The sequence below is a fragment of the Miscanthus floridulus genome, chromosome 10 (assembly GCF_019320115.1).
Source record: "Miscanthus floridulus cultivar M001 chromosome 10, ASM1932011v1, whole genome shotgun sequence".
In the NCBI taxonomy this organism is placed as follows: Eukaryota; Viridiplantae; Streptophyta; class Magnoliopsida; order Poales; family Poaceae; genus Miscanthus; species Miscanthus floridulus.
Window position 1 is genome coordinate 32,429,659 of NC_089589.1, and position 16,410 is coordinate 32,446,068.

Below are 16,410 nucleotides of genomic sequence, written 5' to 3' on the forward strand. Positions count from 1 at the left end.
AGATGCCACGTAAGCATATAAGTGAGAGAAAATATAGCTACGACAAGAATTATACAAAATAATTAAGAAAGTGCAAACCCTCAATGATGTTTGTGAAAGCAATGTTCTTGTCCTTGATGTTGAGGACATTATTCATCTTTTGCTTGTTAGTGCTCTTTATGTTTTCCTTAGTCTCAAGGCGCTCCACTTCAGTCCCTCCATGATCTTTTTTTTTTGTCGTAGGGGCAGGGCCTCTTTGTTGCTATCTGGTGCGATAGCCTTCATGCATGGCACCGCGCATGCATTTCTTATTAGCTTTAACATTTTATCTATTTCTAATTAAGAGCAATTCCAACAGAGTTGTCATTTCTACTCTAGAGTTTAATTTAGAGTTTATAGGGAAGAAATTAGCCTCCACCAGCTATTCTAGGATTCCAAATTAGACAACCAGCCATTCCGCACTTCTCGGTGGCTTGCCATCCGCCTCTGCGCGTGATTCCCACGCAACGCTCGTCCTTCCTGCGCGCCACCTCAAGGCAGTCTCCTCTCCAGGGTGTCGCATGGACGTCCTCCTTGGTGTCTCACGGCCCACGGGGGCTGCCCCGGCCACGGTCGGAGCACTGGGTCGGCCTCGGTGAACGCGAGCTTGACGTGCAACTGAGGCCCCGCAGCAGCGTCGTGCAACCGAGTGCAGCAGCAGCAGCCAGCAGGTCCGTCATCTCCCCGTCGATGGTCTTCATGCTGTCGTCTTTGTTCGCTATGGTGGCCGACGCCGGACTGTTGACGAGGGACGAGAGGCGACTGACGGACGTGAGCTGGCACAAGAGCTCCAACTGTTGCGGTCTGGACCGCGCCCGACTGTCCGTGGCCACCGCGGTGTCCTCCTCCACCGCGCGTCACGTGGTGGCCGACGCAAGCACCGGCCTCCATGACTTCGGCGAGCTGGCTAAGCTGAGCCGCAGCTAGCTTAGTTTGGTTCGTGTGCGTGTGAGCAGGTAGAGGAAACGAGCTCAATGCGCAGGTAGAAGTAGCGCTTAGCTTGGTTCGTACGAGGCGGACGAGAGTGGCTGCCAATGTGCGGTCAGTGCGCGCTGGCCGTTCGACGAAATGTGCCAACCGGTGGAGCCTGTTGTTACCTAGTGATGTGGCAATTTTGAATATTGAGAAAGCCAAATTTTTACAAAGTCTGTTGGAGTAGTCTAATTATTTTTAGACGTTTCTATTTTAGAGAATAGCTAAATCAGCAAATTTGAAAAATGTTTTTGGCTAATCTCTTGGAGTTGCTCTAACTACTCAGAGTCGTTTTGGTTGGGCTTTCCAACATGCTTTTACTTTTGCAAAAGCCAAAAGCCAACCAAAGTGCCCAAAAGCCATATGAGCTTTGGCCCAAAAGCAGTTTTCACTGTAGCACCAATTCAAAAGCACATCTCCCCCTGCTTTCACTGGCTTTTGAGCCCCAAATTACCCACCTGACACTGGTTATGAAGGAAAAATAACGATTCGCTCTGTTATGTTCGACTCACGTCCACTCTTTCCCGTCACCCCTTCCTTTTCCGCGAGCGGGCCGCGACCCTCGACTAGGGTTCGCCGGTCGCCGCCACCCCCGCCGTCGGTGATCTCCGGCCGGCCGCCGCCCCACCGGCCCTGCCCCAGGCCGGCCGCAGCCCCGACCGAGGACGGATGCAACCCAGGCCGACGCCATCCCTGCCCCGCCACCCGTTCTTCTCTGAATCCGCCCACCCGCCCTAGCGACCTGCATCTCCAGTCGCTCGTCCCGCCAGCACCAACCCTAGCGTGGCCCCCAGCCCCTGCCAAGGGCGCTCCAGGTTGCCCTGCTCCTCCACCGACTCGTCCCCAGCCGACATCGCTCCTGAAAGGTACGTCCATCTACCCCTCTATTCCAAGTAGACCCCTCTGTTCCAAATAGAATGGGTTACAAGTTTGGATGAAGAATGTATGATTATTTGCTGCGTTGAAGAATGTATGATTAGTTGTTGTTGCCTGCAAATTGATTGATTTTTTTTGTTTGGTTCAAGAATGGGTGGCAAGGAAGATTAGGGTGATGGTTTTTTGAGACATTTGTATGATGCTTGCAAAGAAGAAATAGCAGCTGGAAATAGGTCTTTGGGAATTTTCACTGCTACCGGTTGGAAGAATGTTGTTTCCAAGTTTGCAGAAAAATCCGGAGATAGGCGAACCAAAAAACAATTGAAGAACAAGTTAGATGTCTTGAAAAAAGAATATTCAATCTTTATGGAGTTCAAGTTTCTCGCCTCGTACTCAGAAGCATATCATTACGGCTTGTCTTGCATTGCATAATTTTATCCTTGACAGCAATTTGCGTGATAAGAAGTTCAAGAGATGTGATGCTGATGAGGATTACAACATACAAATGGCACGACACAAACACAAGGGGATGATAGTGAGGATGTGGAGAACGAGATACCGTGAATACCATTCGTACTAAGATAGCAGATGCTTTGGTTTGTGCGAGAGGAGGCTAGTTATGTTGAGGGATGGCATCGTTGTCTAAGCCCTTTGATGGATATTGTTCTATTTATGTGGACCAATCACTTTGTTGAGGATGAAAAACTCAGAAAATTATTTTTACCATGCTTAAATAGTCATTTTTATGTGAATTAGTGAACAAATTATTTTGTTACGAGCAATTTCCATATAAATATGTCCCAAGTCCTTCAGGGGCATTACAAGTATTTCTTACACAGCCTACAGTTTGACAGCACCTTTAACCAGACGGCCTTATGCTTTTCCCACAGCTGCTTTTCCACAGCCCACAGACCACAACAGCTTTTTCCAAAGTCACAACCCAACCAAACAGGACCTAAGTTTCATGCATGGCTGCAGCACGAGCAGCAAGGGGCCAGGCGTGGGCCGCCATTGCATGTGTTGGTGTTTTTTTGTAGAGTTGGCCTATAATAGCAGATGCCGATTCCTCTTGGAAAGAGAACAACAGGCTGATGTCAAAGTTTTTTTTTTCTATTGTCATCAAAAAATGGACTCAGCATTGCCACCTTTAATTTCTTCCTCAATAAATATCCACTTGTGTGCCGACATGTAGGTTTATGATTTGGTGTAGCTGCCATCATATAGGGACGCACGGCTTATTTATATATGGTGGCCTCTTCCGTTTGGTAAAGATTTCAAAAGTCAAATATTTTAATTAACATTTTTAGTGTCTTATGAGTAACATATGTACATGCTCCAATAGGTCTTGACAACAAGTCCCTAGCTAGACCTCTTCCTAGTTGAAGGACATATATTGATCCCATATTGTTGAAAACTAGTGCAATGACTCGTTTTTCTGGGCTGCTATATATGTGTATGGCCTTTCACCTAGTAATTGGGTGGAATGTTTTCGGCCGCATGGGCTTTAGTTAGGCTAGAAATGCTTGAGGCCTTGACTAGATGGGCTGGCTAATAAGATTGGGCCAACGGAAATTGATATGGATGTTTCCTCGTTTCATATTTCTTTTTGTTGGCCCTCATTTGATCAAAATACTCATTTCATGAAATGTTTCAAACTTCATCTTTATGTTTGACAATTTTGGGTCTTAGTTTGGAATTATTTTTTCAAAACAAAATACATTCGTGGTTGCTCACACATAACATTCACCTGGTCTGCATGCATAAATACATTGCTCGCACACTCTATCCCTATAAATAAATAAATTTAAAAAATCATACAATCAAATCTTTATATTAATAAAGTTACCGCACAAGCATCTTGTTGTTAATTGTATGTCACATACGAAAAAAAACTAGCTAGCCCCTAATTGGTTTAGGGGTACACCTCAGCTACCCATCCACGCTTTGCTTAGTTTCTATTATGAAGTACAATTGAGCAATGATGGTTAACGCAACAAATAAGATGCACATTAATATATATATGTTGCAACTTTTAAGAAAAAGTCAACAATGACAGTTGAGATTCAAAACGTTCAACGTGTTATTACAAATTATCGAAATAGCTAGCTATTGCAGATTGCTTGCTCAACAAAATATTTCAATCATGATGAAAAACTAAAAAAGTAAAGATAACGTTATGTCCTATACGTGGATTGACATTTTTTTATTGTGACACGTGGCATCACCTTTCTCTCGAAAAGGCAGAGCAATGACTAACCAAAGAGGTGAAAATATGAAATGGGCCGAGAAAAGAATTTTTTTTAACTAGTGTCTTGATTGTCACCGCTCCGGTATGCTCAATATATGGGACACCAACATCATGCGGTAGCAAACCAAGTGCAGCTTTATTAGTTGGCTAGATTTTTTTATGTTGGAAGAACTGAACACACACACACACACACACACACACACACACACATATATATATATATATATATATATATATATATATATATATATATATATATATATATATATATATATATATGTTCGAGCTTGAACTCAATACATACGTACACGTGCACGTCGACACGAGCCACTTCTAATGACTAAATTTGTGAACTTGCCTTTACTTGGTCATTACCTGAAGCATATCTATGCTTGAGAGTAGATCAAAAAATACACGCCCTGTTTTTCAGCACTACTTCAGCCGTACTTTTCAACGAATGAAAATTGTTTTTCTATCACAACAAATCAGTATAAGCATCAGCAGCAACCAAATTTCAGCGAAACGAACATGGCTATAATATTTTAGATATGAAAATAGATAAGTTTTAAATCATTTTTCACTTGTGAACTTACTTTATTTGATGTATTGTGCTAATAACCTCAATGTGTTATTATGACAATTTTCAATTTTTTTTTGTCTCATCCTCTAGAAGTGTTGATAGTCTACAGTAGCACAAAAATATTTAGACCGACAAATGCTGACCATTGAACTAATAAGGCCACAATCTTTAGGTGAAATATGTTAGTTAGATCTTGTTTGGATGCTGCCTCCCGGGTAGCAATCTGCACCGCAGGCAGATGAAATCCTACATCTAGGGGCTGTTTGGTTCCAACCTTGGAACCGAGCTGCCTGGGCGACGAGGTGCCTGGAGGCTGCCTGCAACTCATCTGGTTGGAGCCTGGAGATCCTGCCAGGTCCAGGCAAAGCTGTTCAGGTCCAGGCATAGGAAAAAGATCGCCTAGCGCAAGGGAAACCCTGCCTGGAGTAATTTGAATTTGAATGTGATACACAATTTATTGGTCTCCTATGGTCCCACAAAAACACAACTTGCTGCTGCTCCTGTAATAGTAGTGTAATACTAGTGTTAATTACTTTTCTTTCTTAGAATAGCACGTGGACACGATCACAATGATATGTTGTGTTTTGGTGTCAGTGCCTCTGCAGCTGGCTATGGCTACTAAGATTGGGGATTGGGATTTTTTTTCTTTTGTATTTTTGGAGGTGTGGTGTGTGGCGGAGATAGAACTCACGCGACAACATATCGAAACCATGGCAGATGGAAGGGAGCAATGGGTCTGTGTGGCGATGGCAGCTATGCCGTGACATGAGGATAGGCCCAATGTTAGTTTTACACGAACCCTGTTTTAGTTCATGTAAAATTCAAAGCAGAAAATACATAGTGCTATTGTGTTAGGTAATTTTACGTGGAATCAATGTTGTATTAGTGAACAAACTGTACAATTATATTTACACAAAGAAATGATTTTTCTTATTTTTAATACAAAGTCTCATGAAATAAGGATTTATTTCTTTCCCGTCGTAACGCACGGACACGTTTGCTAGTATAGCTCAAATAATAAAAATATGTTTTTATTTATTTTTAAGGTTTAAAATTAGTACGTAAAAAGAATGCAGTGTTAACATGTATGAAATATTTTCACCGTTCTAGATTTGAATCAAGTCAAAATTTCTTGAGTTTGGCTAAATTTATAGAAAATAGTGTTAACATTTATGTCTCAAACTAAATACTTATTTTGTAGCATAAATGATAATATTTTTGTATAGATTTGGTAAAATGTAAAATTATTTGACTCCTGGAAGATGAGAATTGCATATTTTTTAGGGCATAGGAGTTTATTTTAAAATTATTAATTTTAAGCATATTATACATTATTAAAAAAGGTAATGACTTAATATAGGACAGCCATTTTTTGGGCCCTTTGCACGGCCACACGCTCTAGCGCCCGACGCCTGCACCGCATGCCCAACGCTTAGCACTGTCCATCTTCCCCAACACAACACACACTCTCTCTCCTCCCTCTGGCAGCTACCGGTGTCGTCGTCTTCCCCAACTCCTACGCCCACGTGCCTGTGCCCGTGGCCCGCCCCATTCCCTTCTTTCCCAACTCCAGCACGCTTAGAAGAGAGGAGTTTGGGAGGGCGAAGGCCGGCTAGGCGGCGGTGATGGCTAGAGGGCAGTTAGGGCCCTGGCAGCGGTGGAGGCGGCCAGGCTAGGTCGGTGTGGGGGAGCTCCATGGCCATGGCGGAGCTCTGGCGAGAGGAGGGGAGGGGAGGTGGCCATCGCGGCCACGCTAGAGCTTCGGCCGTGGAGCTCCGGCGAAGCCCTAGCACGCCCGTGGTGGCAGGAGAGGGCAACGGCGGGGCCGAGGATCACTGGAGACGAAGAAGACAACGACCACGTGTGCGAGGAGGGCAGGGTGGAGGGAGCCGCTGGCCAGAGGCGAGGAGGAAGAGCCGCACGCCAGGGAGGCTAGATCCACTACTACAATAAGCATTTGTAGAGGCGGCCGGTGATGGTTTGTAGAGGCGGCTCGGCCAGCCGCCCCTACCATACCGTCTCTATAAATCATGTATTTATAGGTGACGGTCCCAGACCGCCCCTACAAATTGATTTATAGAGGCAGTTGGTGTTATCAGCCGCCCCTACAAATCTATTTATAGGGGCGGCTGGTAATACCAGCCGTCTCTACAAAATTGATTTGTAGGGGCGACTGTAGTACCAGCCGTCCTTATAATACCTATTTGTAGAGGTGGTTCAGTCTAGAATCGCCCCTACAGTGCATTTTTTTGTCAAAAAATTTCAAATTTCCGTTAATGGCTATTTTCAGAGACGGTCAAAATGCCCGCCTCCTTTAATAGAAAAAAAGAAAACCCATCGACGAGCTCGGCGAGCCCATCCACGAGGCCCGTCGTGCCCATCGATGCACCGCCACCGCCGCTCGTCGGATCTGGGCACTCCTCGCCAGATCCGAGCCACGACAGCCAGATCCGAGACCCGCCGCTGCCATGATGTTGCCGGAAGAGGTGCCCGTCGCCGCCGCTGTGCCATTGCCAGAAGAGGCGCCGCTGCCACCACCGCCGTGCCATGGTCGAAAGAGACGCCCGCCGCCGGATCTGCTGCTGCTGGCACTGAGGAGAAGCGCCGCTAGGGCCGGCCGGAGGGGGAGGTGGTGGGTGTCATCCGGAGGTGGATGTGGAGGTGGAGGGCGCCGTCGGAGGTGGAGGGGGTCCGCCGGAGGTGGATCTGCTGTAGCCGGAGGGGAAGGGCACAGCTCGGGGTGGGGAAGAGTGCCGATGGTGCTGATGGAGAAGGAGAAGGGGCGCCGCTCTGGCGTACGCGAGAAGAGAGATAGGAGTACGGCGTACGAGAGCTAGAGAGGGCCTCGTCTAAAATATTTTAACGGGGTGGGAGGGCGTGCTGATGTTAGGTGGGGCCAAGGTGTCATCAGCTCAGAGAAAACACAAATCGCATGAACGGTGGAGATGGATCCGTGTGGCCTCCGATCCAGCCGTTCAGGATGTCCACCACTAGTGCAGCAAGGGTTTTTGCTCCCGGTTGGGAAACCCCTTTAGTCCCGGTTTTCCAACCGGGAGCACCAATCCAGGACTAAAGGTACCCTCCTTTAGTCCCGGCTTGGCGCCCGGGACTAAAGGGGGACCTTTAGTCCCGGTTGGAAACACCAACCGGGACTAAAGGGGGGTCTCCAGGGTTGGCGTTCAACGCCACGCGACAGGACTTTTAGTCCCGGTTGGTGTTACCAACCGGGACTAAAGGTCCCTCTTTTTTTTTTCCTTTTTCTAGTTTCTATTTTTGGTTTCTTTTTTCATTTAATGATTAGTTAGTTTTGATATTAAAATATATTTTCGAATACACTGCTAATAGTAATATATAATAGTAATATATATGTGTACTTCGCACACGTAAGTTTTCGTTCGAACTTTGTACATAAATAACAAACGAATATACGCGTCCTTACTTTGTACACCATACTCTATATATATTACAAATGTTTGATATATAAATTGTTTAGGTCCTTAGGAATTCACTCCTCCAGATTTGGATTCCACGTTTCGTTCGGGTCATTGTAGAACTCGCCGTTGGGGTTGATGACCTGGTCATTGAGAAATCCTGCTATAGTCTCTCGAATTGCTTTAAGTTGGTCAAGTCGTATGACTCTTTTCCTCAACCATTCAATCTTCAATAAAAGTTAAAGGAAAAAGTATTAATATATATATATATATATATATATGTATGTGTATTGCTCATATAATTACTTATACAAATGAGAGCAATAAAGAAATTGTAAATATACGATCGAAATAATATGAAGGAAAAAGTATTTATATACGTACTTTGAGACGCTCTTCAGGAGTTCTCTTTGAGTACGCCATGATGAACTCGCAAACATAGTATCCACAGTAGTTGTTACCCTGCTCCTGCCTTAGAACCCACTTTTACGAAAAAAAATCAATTAGGGTGAATTGAAATCATCATATGGTGTTAATTGAATATAAATGTGTAGTTATAGTACTTACTTTGTGTGCGATTACATCCAGTGGCTCTTTGCAATGTTTTATTTTTTGTTCCTCAATTAACCTTTTCCAAACCCTGCTCCCAATAAAATAAAAAAATAATTTAACCTTTAATAATTGTTGAGAGATCGGCGCCATTATATATATATATATGTTGTTATAGAGAAACTAAATTAATTACCCTTGTATAATATCTATCATGTCTTGATACTCCGTTTGTGATTTTCTCAACGAGTCTAAGATTTTCAATCTACTATTGGCCATATCGATGACCATCAATATACAATGATTGCTGCATAAACATATATATATATATGTGTGTGTGTGTGAGAGAGAGAGAGAGGTAACTAGCTAGTAAGGAAATATTGATGTCCCATATATATGATCGACATTAATTACTTATAATAACACTCACTTGAAGTTGTAGGGGAAGAGTATCTCCTTCTTGTCGCGTTGGTTCACTAAGAAATTCATGAGATTTCTCTCAGGTTCTGGCTTATAATCCTTCGGGGGGTTAGGGTGTTTGAATACGACATACGGATCAACGAACCCAACATCATTATCCTTTCTCTTTCTAAGTTCTGTCATCTCATATCTGCATACATGAAAATAGTGAATATATATTGTGAATATATAATAAAGAAATTGTGAATATAGTAGAAAATAATCACACTTACAGACAATAGCAGCTAATGAGACTTTTGTCGAGATAGTCCAGGTGGCATAATTGGTGTAATTCTGGAAGCTCGACATAGATAATGTCATTGCCATGGAAGTAATGGTGGTTTCTAATTCTGACAGAAATATAGATTTGTCCCGCAGCAGACGCCGACATGTACCACTCGTTTAGCAGGTACATTTGCGTACCCAGTTCATCTAATTTCTCTGGGTTGTATAGACTCTGGCCTGCTACAAACTTCTTGTAAGGATCCACTTCTGGAGCAGATGGTCCTTCAGCGAGCACTTGGGCAAGGTTCAAACCAGTGTTGTGATAAAACTGAAGCAACGACTCATAGCCGCCTACCTCCTCCATTAAGTTTAAGTTTGAACCATATTCGTTAGGAACGACAAGGGGGGGGGGATTGATTGTTGCGATTGTTGTCCGAGTTGTGCAACATCTTTCCCTACTGTCTTCTTTTTTTTGCGCCGCCTCATATGACTTGGTGAGAGAGTGGTCATAGTCTGATATCGGTTGTTTCGCGGCGCTCTTAAGAGAATCCCGTTTTTTTGTTCCACCTTCTTTCTTAGCTGATCCGGAGGTAGGTAGAAGTATAATTTCTCTGGGTTGTCCCTCGCTCGTTGTGCCTGTTTTACACCTTCAAAGAAATCATGCACATCTTTTTGTACTGTATCCTTTAATTCCTGATCACTTTTCTCATAAGATAGTTTTTGGGGAACTGGATGAGTACTTGCTTTCTGCTTCTTTACCGACGGGCGGGGCAACGGCTTCGTTTGCGGGGCGGACCTCTTAGGGGCTGGCTTCCTTGGAGGCGGGGGAGGCGTTGGAGACCGCCTTGGAGGCAGTGCAGACTTTGGAGGCGGTGGAGGCGTTGGAGACCTCGACGGAGGAGTTGTGGACTTCCTTAGAGGCGGCGGAGGAGTTGGAGATGGTGGGGATGCAGCAGTGCCTTCGAAGGCATCATCATTGCCCTGAGCACTATGATGGTCGGGAGAAGCAACAACTGGACTTAGGTTGGCGAATGCCCTGCTTTGTGAGTACAAAAAATAATGAGATATAAGTAAATGCTTATTATTAGTCATGCCCATAGAAAATTATCAAAAAAATGTTTTGTTAACTTTTGTCCGCACCTAATGTTTGCTGGTGGTGGAGCAGACGCCCCAGGGATAATGATGTAGCGCTTGCGCCATAGTATATATGCCTTCTCTGCTTCTCCTAGAGTCTTCTCTCCATCACCTCCAGGAATGTCAAGAACTAGATCCTCATAACCTTTGCTCACTTGGTCCACTGCAACCCTAGCATATCCAGGTTGTATTGGTGCCCCATGGATTCTTGGTGTCTTGGTAGGGTCTGGAGGAGTAAAAACACCGACAGCGACCTTGATTGTGTCATTCCCCCTTGGAACATGTAGCTCAATTGATGTCATTGGAATAGTGACATCATCCACGGGGAAGCGCAGCGCTGCGTCATCTTGCTTTGGCAGCTCAGTGGAAGCGCATCTGCTTTTCAACTGACCAGGGGGGCTAATATTAACATTCATTCCTGGCTCTGATGCCTGCCTCTGAGCACTCATTGCTATCTGCACTTGCTTTCTGATTTCTTCCTGCATTCTTGCTTCCATTGCTTTTTCTCGCTCCTTTGCTTCAAGCACCATTTCCTCCAACACTGCCACCCGCGCTGCTTGCTCCTCCTTGCTTCTCTGGCGGCTTCGGTAGGTTTCCCTGTCATCAGGAAAACCATGAACCCATGGAGTGTTGCGTCCTAAGCCTCTGGTTCGGCCAGTGTGTTCAGCAGTCCCGATGGCATACGTCAGCTCATCCTTCTCTCTATTGGGCTTGAACGCACCAATCTCTTTGGCTTCTATAGCAAAAGCCAATCGGCGTGCTGCTGTTTCGAGTTTTGGCCCATACACTGCTCGACCGGTCTGTGGGTCGAGTCTTCCCCCATGACCAAAAAACCAATTCTTCGAGCGTAGGGGCCACTTGGCTGATTCTGGTTCGATCCCCTTGGCAATAATGTCCGCTTCCATTTTTTGCCACTTCGAAATGGCAGTATCGTAGCCACCTGATCCCATGTCATGGTGGTATACCTTTTTTCGGGCATTCTCTTGGTTCCTTCTCACCCGTGCCTCACCCTATTCTGATGTCTTGTACTATACGAAAGCATTCCAATAGGCCCTCTGTTTCGAGATCGGGCCCTTAGCAGTAACCCAATTCGACGTTTCGTTCTTCTTGATGTATGTGTTGTATAGGTATTTCTTTCAAGTCTGGAATTGTGTGGCCATCTTCTTCATAGCCCACGATCGAACTAGCTCCTTCAATTCATCATCGTTGATATCATCATAATCATCCGCTTGCAACGTGAAATGGGCAAGGATATCATTCCAGAGCAAATTCTTGTCAACATCAGGGACAAAACTAACATCAGGCTCATTGATCTTTTTCTTCCATTCACGGATACTGATCGGAATTCTGTCCCTTACAAGGTACCCACAGTGTTCCACGAATTTCCTTTTATGTGGACCAAGTGGTTCGCCTGTCTCGATCTTGAATTCCGATATTATGTACCGGCCCTCCAGTGGTTTCTTCGGTCCTCGAACATTTTTGCTCTTCGCCGTTGTGGTCACCGATCCAGAGGGCTACATATAAAAAAATAATAAATAAATATCTTTTGTACACAGAAATATATACAATATTCCACATATAATATATATTTAGTATATATACCTCGCCTGTATTTTCTTGCAAAACATTTTCTTGCTCATTTTCAAGAGCTAGATATTGACTTCCGTCATCAACATCCTGTGCATCACCTCCAGCAATAATATTCATCATTTCTTCATCCATGTTGTCTCCCGGGGCAGCCATATCTAACAAATTTAACAAAATCTAAGTCACATATATAAACAAGTCATATATATAAACAATTCATATATGTAAACAAGTCATATATGTACAATTTGCCCTAGCGAGAACGACAATTCGCCCTAGCGAGAACGACGATTCGCCATAGCTAGAACGACAATTCGCCCTAGCGAGAAGGAAAAATCACCCTAGCGAGAACGACGAATTCGCCCTAGCGAGAACGACGATTCGCCCTAGCGAGAAGGGCGAATCGTCGTTCTCGCTAGGGCGAATTCGCCCTTCTCGCTAGGGCGAATCGTCGTTCTCGCTAGGGCGAATTCACCCTTCTCGCTAGGGTGAATCGTCGTTCTCACTAGGGCGAATCGTCGTTCTCGCTAGGACGAATCGCGGCGTACGTTGCTACGCATATACAACACAACGGGGCGGCGTTGCTCCGCATATACAACAACAGGGCGGCGTTGCTCCACATATACAACAACGGGGCAGCGTTGCTCCGCATATACAACAACGGGGCGGCGTTGCTCCGCATATACAACAACGGGGCGGCGTTGCTCCGCATATACAACAACGGGGCGGCGTTGCTCCGCAGTTACAACATACACTGCATACACACAAGTCATATACCATACACACAATGCAAGTCATATACCGTGTGCTCGGCGGTGAGCTTCGGTGGGCGTCGGGGCGGTGATGGCCGGCGTCGAGGGTCGGCGTAGGGTCGGCGGTGTAGTGCAGTGGGGGCAGCGTAGGGTCGGCGGCGTAGGGTCGGCGTAGGGCCGTCGATCCGGGGCGGCGTGTCGGTGTGGCGTGCGGCCGTCGATCCGGGGCGGCGTGTCGGTGTGGCGTAGGGTCGGGGCGCCGGTGGGCCGAACCGGTGGGGGTCGAGGGCCGGCGCGAGGTGGAGGAGGGGCGCCGATGGGCGCGAGGTCGAGGAGGGGCGCCGGGGCGCCGATGGCCGAGCGGTGGGGGTCGGGGGCCGGCGTCGGGGCGTCGGTGGGCCGAGCCGGTGGGGGTCGGGGGCCGGCGCGAGGTCGAGGAGGGGCGCCGGTGTCGTCGAGGTGGGCCGCGTCGGCGAGGTGGCGTGCGGATGAGGTGCGGCGTCGGCGTCGGCGTCGGCGTCGGCGTCGGCGTCGACGGCGGTAGACTTAGGGCAGTGGAGAGGAGGAAGAAGAGGGGACGGGCGGGCGCTTATATAGGTGGAGAACCTTTAGTCCCGGGCTCAACCACCAGCCGGGACTAAAGGTCCTTTAGTCCCGGGCGTTCACAGGGCCCAGGACTAAAGGTCCCTGAGGGGCCGGGGCGGGAGCAGAGGAAAATACCTTTAGTCCCGGGCGCCGCCACCAGCCGGGACTAAAGGTGTTTTGGCGGGCAACAAACATGCAGTTTCACTGCCCGTCAATTCATTAGGATTTTATTTTGCTTTATTAAATACAATTGATAAAATGTTTGTTAAATGCACAGAAAATTAAATACAAGGCATAAAAATGTTTTAAAAAAAATATAGATTCTATTTTTCTTTATTGTACACAACAAAATTCTGTGACCTAAAGTTTTAATTTTTTTAACAAGTTTTAAAACATAATATTGTGTTTAAATTACTATTTTGATAATGCAAAAATATAATGTTTAATTAAATTCAGAAAAAACTCTTGTGTTTCGACTGGAAATTTGTTTTCACATCATTTGAACGTGACATTATCCCACCATCAAACATAAATTTGTTTTCACATCATTTCAACGCGACATAATCCCAACATCAAACATAAATTTGTTTTCACATCGTTTCAACGTGACATAACCCCACATTCAAACATAAATTCACAATTATTACATAATATCTCAAATACACACTATTGAACATCAATATATATATATCAAGCGGGCACAGTAGTGAACTTCTTCTTGACGTATGTCCCTTGGTTATGATCGCGCCGTAACCATGGAGTATCCTCATCGTTTAGCTGGATGCTAGGGTCTTTGTTCACTATGAAGGGTGAAATTCGGTCATCCTTTTCATAATCTTCTGACATGTCTGACTTGTCTTCGATTCCGACGATGTTTTTTTTTCCTGAAAGAACTATGTGGCGCTTTGGCTCATCATTGATTGGGTGGTTGTCGTTTTTCCCTCTCTTCGGTTTTGTAGACATATCCTTGACATAGAACACCTGAGTCACATCCTTCGCAAGGACAAACAGTTCGCCTTTGTACCCAATATTGTTGAGGTCCACTGTTGTCATTCCATACTGGTTGTCGACTACTACACCGCCTCTAGTCGTCTTTACCCACTGGCACTTGAACAAAGGTACCTTAAAATGAGATGCATAGTCCAGTTCCCATATCTCCTCTATGCGGCCATAATATGTTTGCTTGTTCCCACTAGGGTCGGTGGCATCTATGCGGACACCACTGTTCTGGTTGGTGCTCCTTTTATCTTGTGCTACTATGTAAAATGTATTCCCATTTATCTCGTACCCTTTGTATGTGAGGATATGCCACGATGGCTGCCTAGCCAACAAATACAACTCCTCATCAATACTCTCATCACCCTGACATTCTTTTCGCAACCAGTCGCTGAAAGTTTCCATGTGCTGACGCGTAATCCATGCTTCAGACTTCCCTGAGAACTCAGATCGGAGGAGGTTCTTGTGTGTCTCGATATACGGATCTACCAAGGCGGAGTTCTGTAGAACTGTGTAGTGTGCTTTATTGAAATAATCATCACCCTTACCAATATATGTTTTCTTCCCTAGTGTCCCCTTTCCACTTAGTCTCCCCTCGTGTCGCGATTCAGGAACACCAATCGGGTTAATATCGGGAATGAAGTCAACACAGAACTCAATGACCTCCTCTATTCCGTAGCCCTTGACGATGCTTCCTTCTGGTCGAGCACGGTTATGAACATATTTTTTTAGGACTCCCATAAACCTCTCAAAGGGGAACATGTTGTGTAGAAACACAGGACCAAGAATAGTAATCTCCTTGACCAGATGAACTAGGAGGTGTGTCATGATATCAAAGAAGGAAGGAGGGAACACCAACTCAAAGCTGACAAGACATTGAACCACATCATTCTGTAGTTTCGCTAGATCCATTGGATCGATTGCCTTCTGAGAAATTGCATTGAGGAATGCACATAGCTTCACGGTGGCTAGACGTACATTTGGCGGTAGAATTCCTCTTAATGCAACTGAAAGCAATTGAGTCATGAGCACGTGGCAGTCATGGGACTTTAAGTGTCCAAATTTCTTCTCTAGCACATTTATTATACCCTTTATATTCGAGGAGAATCCAGACGGTACCTTAGTGCTATCTAGGCATTCAAACAAGCTGTCCTTCTCCTCTTTGCTAAGAGTGTAGCTGGCAGGACTTAAGTACTGGCGTCCATCATCTGTCTTCTCTGGATGCAGGTTGTCTCATTCTTTCAAACACCGCAGGTCCTGTCGTGCTTCAATTATGTCCTTAGGCTTCCCATACACGCCCATGAAGCCTAGCAGGTTCACACAAAGGTTCTTCGTCAGGTGCATCACGTCGATCACGCTGCGGACCTCTAGGACTTGCCAATAGGGTAGCTCCCAAAATATGGACTTCTTCTTCCACATGGGTGCGTGACCGTCGGCGTCCTTCGAAACAGGTTGGCTGCCAGGTCCCTTTCCAAATATTACTTTCACATCATTGACCATATCGAGGACGTCCTCACTAGTTTGGTTGCGAGGCTTGGTCTGGTGGTCTGCCTTACCTTTAAAATGCTTGCCTTTCTTTCTTACGGGGTGATTTGCAGGAAGAAATCATCGATGCCCAAGGTACACGACCTTGTGACACTTTTTCAAGAATATACCTTTCATGTCACCGAAACAGTGCGTGCATGCATTATATCCCTTGTTTGATTGTCCTGAAAGATTACTTAGAGCTGACCAATCATTGATTGTTACGAACAACAATGCTCGCAGGTCAAAGTGCTCCTGCTTGTGCTCATCCCACACGCGTACACCTGGCTTGTTCCACAAAAGTAGAAGTTCTTCAACTAGTGGCCTCAGGTACACATCGATGTCGTTGCCAGGTTGCTTTGGGCCTTGGATGAGCACCGGCATCATAATAAACTTACGCTTCATGCATAACCAGGGAGGAAGGTTGTAGATACATAGAGTAACATGCCAAGTGCTGTGACTACTGCTCTGCTC